Genomic DNA, 12,173 nt, shown 5'->3' on the forward strand with positions numbered 1-12,173 from the left:
TATTTGTTGCAGAAATTCTGTGTGCATCTTCTTGCCAAATATTTCTTAACAACATAAGCTGAGATGCTCCATAAGGAACAAAAAGGCAATATCATGGCAAATCCCTGCATCATCCAGCCTTATCCTGACCCTTCACAAAGAGAAGCTCAGCACTTCCTCCTGACAGTCCTGCCAGGGTCACATGCCACAAGGGAGGCCACTCTTTTCCTGGAACCAGGATCTGCCCAGGATGGCTGGGCCAGTGACAGGGAAGCTGCTGGCCAGAGGGATCTGCAGGGCCAGCTGGGCTGTACCCCAGGCCACAGGCTGGAGGCTTGCAGGCAGAATCCTACCCATGGGTGTGTTTGCCCAGGACAGCATAGACATTTAAAAAAATTGAATTAGATGCATATATGTTAAAAATTAGGTGCTTTCAGATTAGAAATCTAGATTCTTGGCTGAGAAAATAAAACTGATAAAATAAAATGTGCTGACAACACAGGGCTTGTACCCCAGCACAGCAGCTGGACCAGGGACTCAGAAAGGGCTCCCCATCCATTTCAGATCCCTTCTCACCTGTATCAATTAGCTATTGCACAGGAGTACTGCTTTGCCACCCACCCCAGGGAACAACCACCATCCTCCTGGGGAAGCCCATTTCATGGAGGAGGTCAGAAGCTTCTAGAAAGGTGAGCATAAAGACCTCATGCTTATGGTCTGGGCTGAAATCCAGCACACCATGACTTCCACCTGTGTTCCCCTGGCCAAGCCCAATAAGAGTGGGGTGAGGAGGGACGCTTTATCCTAGAGGCAGGAGCTGCAAAGTCACACAACAGTGGGTGTGGAAGAGGAATGTGTATTGGATTGAGCAGGGACCCCTAAAAGTACACACCCATCTGGAATCTTAGAAAGGGATCTCATTTGAAGATGGGCTCTTTGCAGATGTAATCAGTTAAGATGAGGGTACAGTGGATCAGGGTGGCCCCAATCCAATCAGATTGGTGTCTTTCTAAGAAGTAGAGATGCAGAGACAGACACACAGGGGGAAGGCCACACGGTGACAGAGGCAGAGATCAGAGTGATGCCACCACCAGCCAAGGAGCACCAAGGGTTGCCAGGGCTATGCCATGAATTGTGCCCCCTCCAAATTCACATACTGATGCCTTAACCTCTAATGAGACTATATGGAGACAGGGCTTTCAGGAGATTAATGTTAAATGAGGTCATAGAGGTGGGGCCCTAATCCAGCAAGATTGATGGCCTTATAAGAAGAGGAAGTGTTAACTCTCTCCCTCCCTCCCTCTCTGTCTTGCTCTCACTCTGGCTCTCTACAGCATCTGAGGACACAGCAAGAAGGCAGCCAGCTACAAGCCGGGAAGAGAGCCCTCACCAGGAACTGACTTGAATGGCATGTTGATCTTGAACTTCCTGCCTCCAGAGCTATGAGAATAGATTTCTGTTGTTTAAGTCCCACCATGACATTAGAGTGGCAGCCCAGGCTGACTAGTACAGCCAGCAGTCACCAGAAGCCAGGAGAGACTCATGGAACAGACTGTCCCTCAGAGCCTCCAGCAGGAGCCAGCACCTTGATCTCTAGTACTGTGAGAGTAGATGTCTGTTGTTTTAAGTCATTTGAGTTTGTGATCCTCCATTATGGCAGCTCTAATACAGGATGGGTGAGGAATGCAAAACAATAAGACAATGTACCACAGACTGTCTGTCCTCTTGGACACAATTATTCAAGAGCCTTCCTGCTGGGGTTTGAATGTGTCCCCTCCAAAATTCATGTGTTGGAATCTTAATCCCCAGTGCAACAGTGTTGAGGGGCAAGCTGTGATCAAAGGGGCTTGCGAAAAATGGTTCCATATGAGGACAGAGCAAAAAAACCCCCACCAAATGCTGGTGCCTTGATTTTGCCTTCAGAATGGTGAGAGAATAAATTTTTTTCCTTGTAAATTATGCAATCTTGGTATTCAGTTATAGCAGCACAAAATGGATGAAGATATGCCGGCTCACAAAATATACTTACCCCATCCTAGGATCCTGAAAGCCTTATCCACTGATGACTCAAGCGTGAAGTCCAGAATCCCCCATTCTACATCACATCTGGACATGGCTCTGCTTGCTCCAGAGACCTGCGGAACACAAGGAGGAGTTATGTTCACCCCTCCTACCTTCCACCCCTCACACACACCCCAACAATACTCCCATTCAAAGTGGGGAAGGATGGGAAGCCGGTAGCAGTCACCGGTTCATAACAATTCTTAAATCCTGTTGGAAAAATGTTGTCAGGTGCAGCTCCCCTGGGGGTGGGATAAGGCTCCAGGCTCACCCTCTGGGACTGGACCCTCCATCCATTGTTTTCTGTGGCTGTTTACTCTCTAGGAGATCCTTCCTTTCCCAGCCTCCTCCTTGGTCACCTCTGAGAAGAACCCTGGAAAATACTCCCTTCATGGCAGCTGAAGGCCCTCCCATGGATCTTGTTCACAAAATGTCAGTGGTCCAGAAAGTTTTTTTTTCCACATTAAATAGTCTTAGTCTCTTTTAGTCCAGACTGGTGGGCTTTTGTCAAAACAGCTCTCTCAAAAATTATGTTTCCTATGTATTGGATTCTATGTGCCAAAGGTCATATTCACAATTTGAATTCACGATACAAGACATGCCTCTCTCTACACTTAATTGCAGCTACTGTGAGCCCCTAAGCTGCTGCAGGACCCACCACTGATCTTCCTAGTAACTACTAGGCACCATTTAATTCTTTCAGAGGTCTTCACACAGGGCGTGATAGCTGCACCTTTGATTTCATCTATGCCCCCAAGCTATATCTTAGCAGACATGTCATTGACTTGGATTTTCTTCCAGGCTATATCTAAAGTGGGAAATCTTTTATTGGTTGGAGCGATTGAAGATTAGAAATAGTTTTCTTGGCTGGACACGGTGGCTTACACCTGTATTCACAGCACTTTGGGAGGCTAAGATGGGAGAACAGCCTGGGTTCAGGGAGTTCAAGACCAGCCCTGGCAATATAGGGAGATCTTGTCTCTACAAAAGATTAAAAATAAAAAAATTTACCCAGTCATGGTGGCACAGGCCTGAAGTCCCAGCTATTTGGAAGGCTGGGGTGTGTTGATGGCTGGAGCCTGGGAGGTCAAAGCTGCAGTGAGCTGTGGTCATGCCACTGCACCCCAGCCTGGAAGACCGAGCAAAACCTTGTCTCCAAAAAAGAAAAAACAAATTGTTTTCTTTTCCAACTCAGGAAGCTCCAGAACTTCCAGGCTCTCTTTTCCCTCTCAATTCTTCTTGACAAGCGGCCAGTGTTTTCCCAGGATGTCTCCCATTTGTGGTTCTGTATCAAATTCGGGCAGCAGAGGCCAACTCACACCTTCAGCATCCTACCTGGACACACCCAGCCCAAGGCCGTGAGGGTACCGAGTACATTTTCTAACCTCCAACTTACTGCAAGTGATGGTTTTAGCAAATGTCTCACCATTCCATAACACAGGCCATCATTTTTGTAGCATCCTATCACAGTTTCTGGTTCCAAAGCCAATTCTGTTCTAGGTACCAGTTTCCATAGCAGTTCACCACTGCCATAATATCACTGCATAATAAACCACCCTAAAACTTGGCAACTTAAAACAGCAAGAACGTATTCTCAGGCTCACAGCTCAGTTTTCGTGTGTGCATTCTGGGGCCCGGGCTGAGGGGGCAGCAGCTCCCACGGGAAGCTCATCTCATGGGTAAGGTCAGAAGCTGCCAGAAAATGTCACTTCCACCCACGTTCCACTGGCCAGGCCAAACTCGCTGCCCGGCTCATCGTAGAAGGAGAAGCTGCAAAGTCACCTGGCAGAGGGCATGGACACAGAGATGGGGAGGCCTGGGGAACAGCAATGCAGCCCAACACAGCCTGCACTGAAGTTTCATTGTTTGCCAGTTTTCGCATTATGAAAGTGCTAGTTCTTGTAACAAGTGAAACGATTCCAATTCATGTGAAGCAAAGCAAGTATCTGTTCCCTGTGTATCTCCTACATCTCCTTCTTTGCGGATAGAGAAGAAGGGAGCCATGGTGGGCGAGGAATCCAGGAAGGGAGAGGAGGAAGCAAAACGGAAGCAGGGAAAGGGCTGGCGCCCCCCTTGCCCTGGTTCCAGCCCTGGTTCCAGCCCTGTCAGAGGCTCAAAATCTTTCCCTCTCTGGGTGTTATGGAATCCACACCACCCTCGTTCTCAACAATGAAGGCCCCAATTTGTGCATGACTGTTTAGATGGGTTTCTCTTCTGTATTACCTTCCTGTGGCTGTTGTAACAAGTCAACACCAACTGCAGGGCTTAAACCAAAAGAAACTTATTCTCTCCCTGTTCTGGAGGGTGAGTCTGAAATGAGTCTCACTGAGCAGAAAGCAGGTGTCTGCAGGACCTCCAGGGGCTTTGGGGAGAATCTGTTCCCTGCCTCTTCCAGCTCCTGGGCCTGCCAGCATTCCTCGGCTCATGGGTGCTTCCATCCCCTCTCTGCCTGCCTGGTCACATCAGTGTCTCCTCTTATGGGTATGTGTCTGTGTCAAACCTCCCTCTGCCTCCTCCTTATAAGGATACTTGTGATCCAATTTAGGACCCACTCAGATAATCCAGGATAATCTTCTCCTCTCAAAATCATTAATCGAATCATATCTTCAAAGACACTTTTTTCAAGTGAGATAAACTTTATACCTTGGCAGACCATCATTCCATTGCCATACCCAGAATAGGGGAGCCAGGTTATGGAGGGTGGGATCTGCCTGCCAAGAATTGAGAAGGGGCATTGGGGCACAGGCAGCGGCATGGGGCACAGGAGCGGGAGAGCACGCGTGATGTGCTCTAGAAATTAGTCACATTTCAGCATCGTGGCTCCTTCGGGACCAGGAGGGATTGCCAGAGGGCATGGGCTTTCCTTTGTGTTCTCTGAACCTACAATTATGCCTAAGCCAGGCGCTGCTCTTCCCTAATGAACATGCCTGTCTTCGGTGGAGCTGACCCTGTAACAGGAAAGCCCTACTTTGATAAAACCAGTTCCTTAAAATGAAACATTTTATTAAAAGCTGTAACAGGATCCCTGTGAAATTAAACCAGGAAGACAGACATTCTAAATGCCCCCCAACGCTGGTTTTGATTTTTTAAGTTGTCAGTTAAATTAAAGTCAGGCCACAGAGACTCAGCGCTCAGCTTGCCTTCCTGGAGGAAAATGTTTGGATGCGCCTCCCCCAACAGGTCCTTCTCCTGTGAAGCTCTTTGAGGTTGGATACAATCTCGCCTGCAGCCCATGTTTCAGCTCGGGGGCTAGAAGGCATAAAGCCACCGGTGAGAGCCAGAAACTATTCATGAGATCAGTGAGGAGTTCTCTCTGTACCAGCCTGTCTCAGGACCGTAAAAGGGCCATTCCAATCGAGGGCTCAGACGTGGATAAGAATCGGTGGCTTAAATATGGTTATGTGGCAAGTAACAGAAACTGACTTGGGCAAAAAGGGAAGTTATTGTTTCACAAAATTAAAAATCCAGGGATAGTTTGGCCTTGGACAGCTGAAATGTTGTCCTCAGGACCCAGTTTCTTTTTCTCTGGCTATCCTTCCCTCTTCCTATGGGTTGCTCCCATCTCAAATAAGAAATGTCTTCGTGGTGCCAAGGGGGCTGCCATGGCTCCAGCCTCACATTCTCAGAACCTGAAGCCCTGAGGGGAAACAGACTTCTTCCCCAGCAACTCATATCGAGTCCCAGGTATCTGGTGGGCCTAGATGGGGTCTGGGGCCCATCCTTGTACCAACCCAATGGCCAAGAATTCACTGAGGGGCCAGGACTTGGCCAAACAATCCACTCCCAAAGCTAAGGGCTGGATTAGCTTCAGCCTAGTTACATGCCCCAAAGAAGAAGAGTATGAGTGGCTACTAAATAGTAAGTGTCTCCTATATCACTTTAATGATCTGGCTCAAAAATGCCTCTACTAACTCAGAAAAGCAGCTAATTCTTATAGCCTGGACCGTCCAGTTTAACGGCTCTGTTAGTCATCCAGAGTTGCCATTACAGAACACCACACGCTGTGTGGCTTGAACAACAGAAGTTTATTTTCTCACAGTTCTGGAGGCTGAAAACCTGAGACCAGGGTGCTAGCATGTTTGGCTCCTGGTGAGGCCTCTCGGGCTTGCAGACACCTCCTCACTATGTCTTCACACAGCCTCTTTTCTGTGCCAGAAAGAAAAGAGAAGAGGGGAGAGGGAGAGGGAGAGAGAGGGAAGAGCCTTCCCTCAAGCATGCCCTCTGGTGTCTTTTCCCCTTTTATTTGTTTAGTTCTTTATTTCTGAGACAAGGCCTCACTCTGTCTCTCACACTGGAGTCCAGTGGTACAAACATGGCTCATTGGAGCCTCGACCTCCTGGGCTCAAGTGATTCTCCTACCTCAGCCTCCCAAGTAGCTCAGACTATAATTGCACACCGCCATGCTTGACTTATTACTATTATTATTATTTTGTAGAGTCAGGGTCTCACTATGTTGCCCAGGCTGGTCTCAGACTCCTGGGCTCAAGCAATCTTACCTCCCACCTTTGCCTCCCAAAGTTCTGGGATTCCAGGTGTGGGTCATCACACTGGCCCGTCTTTTATAAGGACAACGTTGTATTGGATTAGGGCCCCACCCTTATGACCCCACTTAACCTTAATCACCTCCTTAAAGACTGTCTTCAAACACAGTCACATTGTCTTCAAACACAGTCACAGTCACATTGAGGCTAGGGTTTCATAATCTAGGTGAGGGGACAAGGAACAGTTCAGTCCATACAATGGCCAAACTAACCAGGTAACTGCATATTTCCACTAGGGCCTATGTAAGCATAACTTGATATTCCAAGAAATACCAATTCAACAGCCCAGGGGAAATGGGGGTTAGAGGTGAAGGTGGAAATGCTTTGCCTGTTTCCGGCCTGTGCCTCCTCCCTCCCACACCACCCCAGCCAGCCCACCCTGCTCCAGGACCACCCCAGGCCTGGTGGAGAGGCCAGGACTTATAGGGCAAGCTGGCTCTGTTCAGCCAGGCGCCAGGCCCACCCAGCCCCAGTGACTGCACCCACTTCTTTTCAGAGTGCAGTCTCAGAACTCCAACCTGGGGGCTCCCTCATCCCCACAGAGCCACCACCCTGTGTGGCTTTCTCTATAATTACTGTAGGCTGGCCATGTATCACCTCCACATCTCATGTTGAGATTTGGTGCCAGTGTTGGAGGTGGGGCCTAAGGGAGGTGTTTGGATTATGGGGCAGGTGTCCCTTGTGAATAGAAATCTTTCTGTTAGGTTTTCTACTCATGGGGGACACCCCGGACCCATCCCCATGAATTGCACCCTGTGTGGGAGACGGTGAGTGAGCTCTTGCTCTTTTAGTCCCTGTGAGAGCCCGGCGCCTCCCTGTCTCCCCTGCTTCTCTCTCGTCACGTGGTCTGCACACACCAGCTCCCCTCCACCTTCCTCCGTGAGTCAGAGCAGGTGGAGGCCCTCCCCAGATGCCCAAGTCTGAACTTTCCAGACATCAAGTCAACCTCCGAGCCAGATAAACTTCTTTTCTTTATAAACTACCCAGCCTCTGGAATTCCTTTAGAGCAACACTAAGACACTACCCCACCCTTACCTCCTGGTAACCCCAGGCTCAGACACAGCCCACCTTCATGGACATGTGAGTGTCTTTGGAGTGGTCTTTTGGTCAAAAATGGAATCATTCCATAGGTCCCAGCAGCTAACAGTTCTCACTTCCTGACACGTGGCGGCCGTCTGCTGAGGACAGTAGCTTGAAATCTACTGCTTTCTCCAGCAGCTCCTTGAAAGCCCATAGTTGTGATGTGTTCGGCCACTCCCGTATTTATTGACATCTGTAGGTTGTTTGCAGGGGTGTGTGTGTGTGTGTGTGTGTGTGTGTGTGTGAGAGAGAGAGAGAGAGAGAGAGAGACTGCCAGCAATCTTGTAGTAAGCATCCTTGCTTCTTTGTACACTGGTGCTCTCATTTCTGTGGGATAAAATCCCCAGAGTGAGATTGTGGGTCCAGCTAATGTGTCTTTTAAGCTGAACAGATATTGCCAGTGGGTCTTTGATAGGATTGAGCCACTCCCCTGTGAGTGAGATGCCATGGGGTGCTTCTCAGCCTTCCTGTTGGCTCCATCCGATGCGTCTCTCTCTGGTCTTTGCTAAGCTCACTCCTGCACACAGTGCCTCACTGTTTTCATTTGCACCTCCTGACCCCAAGATGTGAGGCTGAGTGAGGTTGCCTTTGTTGATAGTCCCCTGAGGCAGCTGGTGGAGCCCTGGGAGAAGGTTTCCCCGAGGCCAGGCACTCTGAGTCTGGATGAAATGACTTAGGCTGGAGAAGGGGAGAAGAGCAGTGGGGAACGGGAGGGCGGAGGCTCAGGGGCTCTGAGAGGGCTCTGGCTGGATTTGAGGAGAGTCCAGAGTGTGCGCAGAGATTGGGAGTGAGGATGGGCAGTGACCAGGGGCCATCACAGGACAAGCGTGTGGCCTAAGATCTCCATGTAAATGCCTTTCAATGGGACAGCTGGACTTTACTAAGGCACTCTCCAGGGTTTCCATTCTAACGCAGCTGGGTCATCACCTGATCATTGCCTCAGGAGTGCCCGTGCCCCCCTTGGCCTCAGTTTCCCTATATTTAGCTTCAGGGAGTTGGCCCAGTTGATCTCCATCCTTTTAGTTCTAGCATCTTCTGAGTGGTCAGCAGAAGCCTGCACTAGCAGCCGCTTCTGTAAACATTAATTCGCGAATAACGCTAAAGACTGTGGGAGCCGCGGAGGAAACCCTGCGCCGCCAAGGCTCCTTTACAGTTCCCTGACCCTGGGGCCCGCTTTGGGTGGTGAAGGTGCGGAGCCTTAGAAGGAGGGTTGGTGGGAGCTTGGCCTCAGTTTGAGCTGGGCCATAAGGCTGGGGACAGGGGGCTGCTTGCCACCCTTTCCTCCAGGCGTCTGCTTCTGTGGGCAGGAACGCCCACCCCCACGCTCCCCAGGTGTCCAGGCCAGGTTACTAAGAGGTGTCGTCTCTTCCCCTTCCCTCTGCCCCATTCAACCCAAGGAAAAGGTCCTGTTCATTTCTCCTGTTGAAAGACCAGGAGAGGGCTTGGCAGTAATGGCAGCTGTGTCCTGCCTGGGAGTTTAGGAAGCTGTGGGCTGTGCAGGGGTGGTGACCTCCTTCCAGTCACAGGTCCAAGGCACGGGGATCCTGAGGGCCAGTTAGGAGGCTGAGGTGGGGCACCCTGCCCGGGGCTTTTGCACAGGGGGTCCTGCAGCAGAAGGGGCCTGCCATGCTGAGGGCAGTTGGCAGCAGCTGGCCACCTGAAGCCTCCCCCACCCCTCTCCATGCTGCAAGGAGTGCAGAGCCAGGAGACTCCGGGCAACCACTCCAGGACCCTGTGGGCTGCAGGTGGCCTCCCCACGCCAGCCCCAGCCTGTGAGCACAGTGGAGCAAACTGTGGAGCAAGGTTGAGATGGTGACAAATATTGTGGACTAGACAGCCAAAGGGGTTGAAAGCGATGGCATTTGAGATGTAAAGTGGCTGAGACTGTTGACAACTGAAGGGCCAGGCCGGGTGAGGACATGGATGAGGTCAGCAGACTACACAGGTCAGCTACGGGGTCAAGCTTTCTCCAGTGGCCTCCAGGCTGGCCCTAGAAGCCAGGTCCTCGCAGGAAGAGGGCTCGCAGCCCCACCCTCAAACCCCTACCCTGCATCCTGCCAGCCCAGCCCCTCTTGGCATTTCTCCTCTAATGAGACCTGGGAACAGTCTCCTCTGCTGACTCAGGCTCTCATGGCGATGGCCTCCTCCTTGGCTGTCCACATCATTAGTGAAAGGTTAATGGGTCCCGCTGGGTATTTTAGGGACCTGCCCTCCTCTGTCCACGTCCCCAGGCAGGGTCCCCGCACCCAGCAGAGCCCAGACTTGGGAAAGGCAGCCCCAGCCCGCAGCAGAGAAAGAGGCTGAGGCGGCCCCGGATGTGTGCAGAGGATGGAAGACCCACCAGGAAGCGCTGCCAGCTTCCTTCTCGAGGTTGGGGTATGCCTAACCACCTCCTCCAGCTAGGACCTGGGACTTTCTCTTCTCCACCGCCACTGCAGCGGCCCTCTCCAGGCCACCCGTGCTGCTCTGCAGGAGGTGATCTGCCCCTCTTCCATGCTCTGGAATCAAATCTTGGCTCGCCTTGGGGAAGACAGGCCTGGGGTTCATCAGGCCCAACTCTTCAGGGACACTGCTGAGAGTCCCAAACTAAGCCTTGTCTCCTGTCTTCTCACTCTGGCCACATACTCATCTGCAGAACGGATGGGTGAGCTGAGGAGCAGATGTGCCAGGCTCTGCCTGGAGCCACTGGTCCCAGTGGGCCTCTGTGGTGCCCTGGGCACCTCTCCCGGGACACAGCCTCATACCTCCCCTGGCTGGAGTCAGGGGCTTCTTCCTATGCCCCTGGTATGCTAGGCCCAGCCCTGCACCTAGCCTGGCCAGAGACACAGTGCTACCCTGAAGCCAGCGGGAGGATATGCGGGGAGGACACAGGACAGGGTGATCCTTGAAGGTTCCTGCACACACCTTCCACTTTCAGACATCCGCTGGTGGCATCTGGGGAGGAGGAGCCCTTGGGAACCTGGAGAACACGGAATCCAGCCCTGCACTCCTGGCATCCTGGGCTCACAGCACCAGGCGACTCTGGGGTTGAGGCTGGAGAGGAGCCCTCAATGCAGCAAGCCAAAGGGGCAGTGCACCTCCTGCCTTTCACTCCTGCAGGACCAGCCAACCTCACTTTGTCCCCATACACAAAGAACTAGGCTCACACCCATCTGAGTGCCCATGATATTCTGTGCAGACCTTGGGGAGTCCCCTGGATGCACCCCAGGTGGGGCATGAGGGGTCTCACCCCAACCTGAGCCGCCAGTGCCTGGCACAACATCCGTACATAAGGCGCTCAATTATTGCTCTTCTTCAACCTCTCTTTTGCCTCTGCTGGGCTGGGGGAGGGGACTTCACCCCCCACCGGCAGGCCCCATCTCATTCTCCCAGGCTCAATCTTGTGGTGCCCCAGGTTCCCTCTGATTCTAGACCAATCCTATCCATTCAAAAGGCAAGGCCATAAACCCTGGCAACGATATGGGGCTCTGACCCCTCTCCAGGGATGTGCACACAAACCCCCAGCATTTGTCCCTCCTTAGATGAGACAGCAGCGCCTGGCTTCAGGAAAAGGATCCTCTCCAATGCAGCTGAGGAAACGGAGGCCAAGGACAATCAGCCAGTTACATTTCTTTGGAGTTGTCTGGAGTCATATGGCATTCCCCAGGGGCAAGGAGCACCTTATGTGTGCCCGCTCTGTGTAGCCTCCCCAGTGAGAAGAAGGAGACGGGGCTGGCTTCCTATGACGGTCAAGCTGGAGATCCCCAATTTCACGGTGTTGGAGCTCCAGGTCTGATGCAGGAAGATCACTGAGAAAAAGCAACATGGGTTCACTCATCCACGGTGGTGACTATCTGCTTGGCAGCAGCTGGATGGAACAAGAGCTGGGGGTTTGAATGGGGGCCCCCCACAGGCACTGGTTGCAGATTTTAGAGATGTGGGGGACAGGCCCTAGCTTAGCAGTTTCTCTTTTTCCCAGGTCTTAGCACCCAGCCCCTTTCTCACCCCTTCTATCCATATGCTGGAAGACATGGTCTCCTGTCTCCCTTACCCTCGACACTACCCCGACTCCCTCCCCACTGATATTATAGGAAGAAATGGAGAAGGAGCTTGGAGCCCCCTCATAGTGCCTTCCTGCAGTAACCTGCCTTGAGGGATTTTGGGGGCCCTTCTCCATCACAGCTGCTGAGCCCAGAGGCCCAACGGGCCTTCTACTCTGAGTTTTAAGGTGTCACTAAAAAGATGAGTCTAGCCGGGCGCGGTGGCTCACGCCTATAATCCCAGCACTTTGGGAGGCCAAGACGGGTGGATCACAAGGTCAAGAGATCGAGACCCTCCTGGTCAACATGGTGAAACCCCGTCTCTACTAAAAATACAAAAATTAGCTGGGCATGGTGGCGCACGCCTGTAGTTCCAGCTACTCGGGAGGCTGAGGCAGGAGAATTGCTTGAACCCAGGAGGCGGAGGTTGCGGTGAGCCGAGATCGCGCCCATTGCACTCCAGCCTGGGTAACAAGAGTGAAACTCCCCCTCA

Source organism: Cebus imitator, unplaced genomic scaffold (assembly GCF_001604975.1).
Source record: "Cebus imitator isolate Cc_AM_T3 unplaced genomic scaffold, Cebus_imitator-1.0 Scaffold618, whole genome shotgun sequence".
NCBI lineage: Eukaryota > Metazoa > Chordata > Mammalia > Primates > Cebidae > Cebus > Cebus imitator.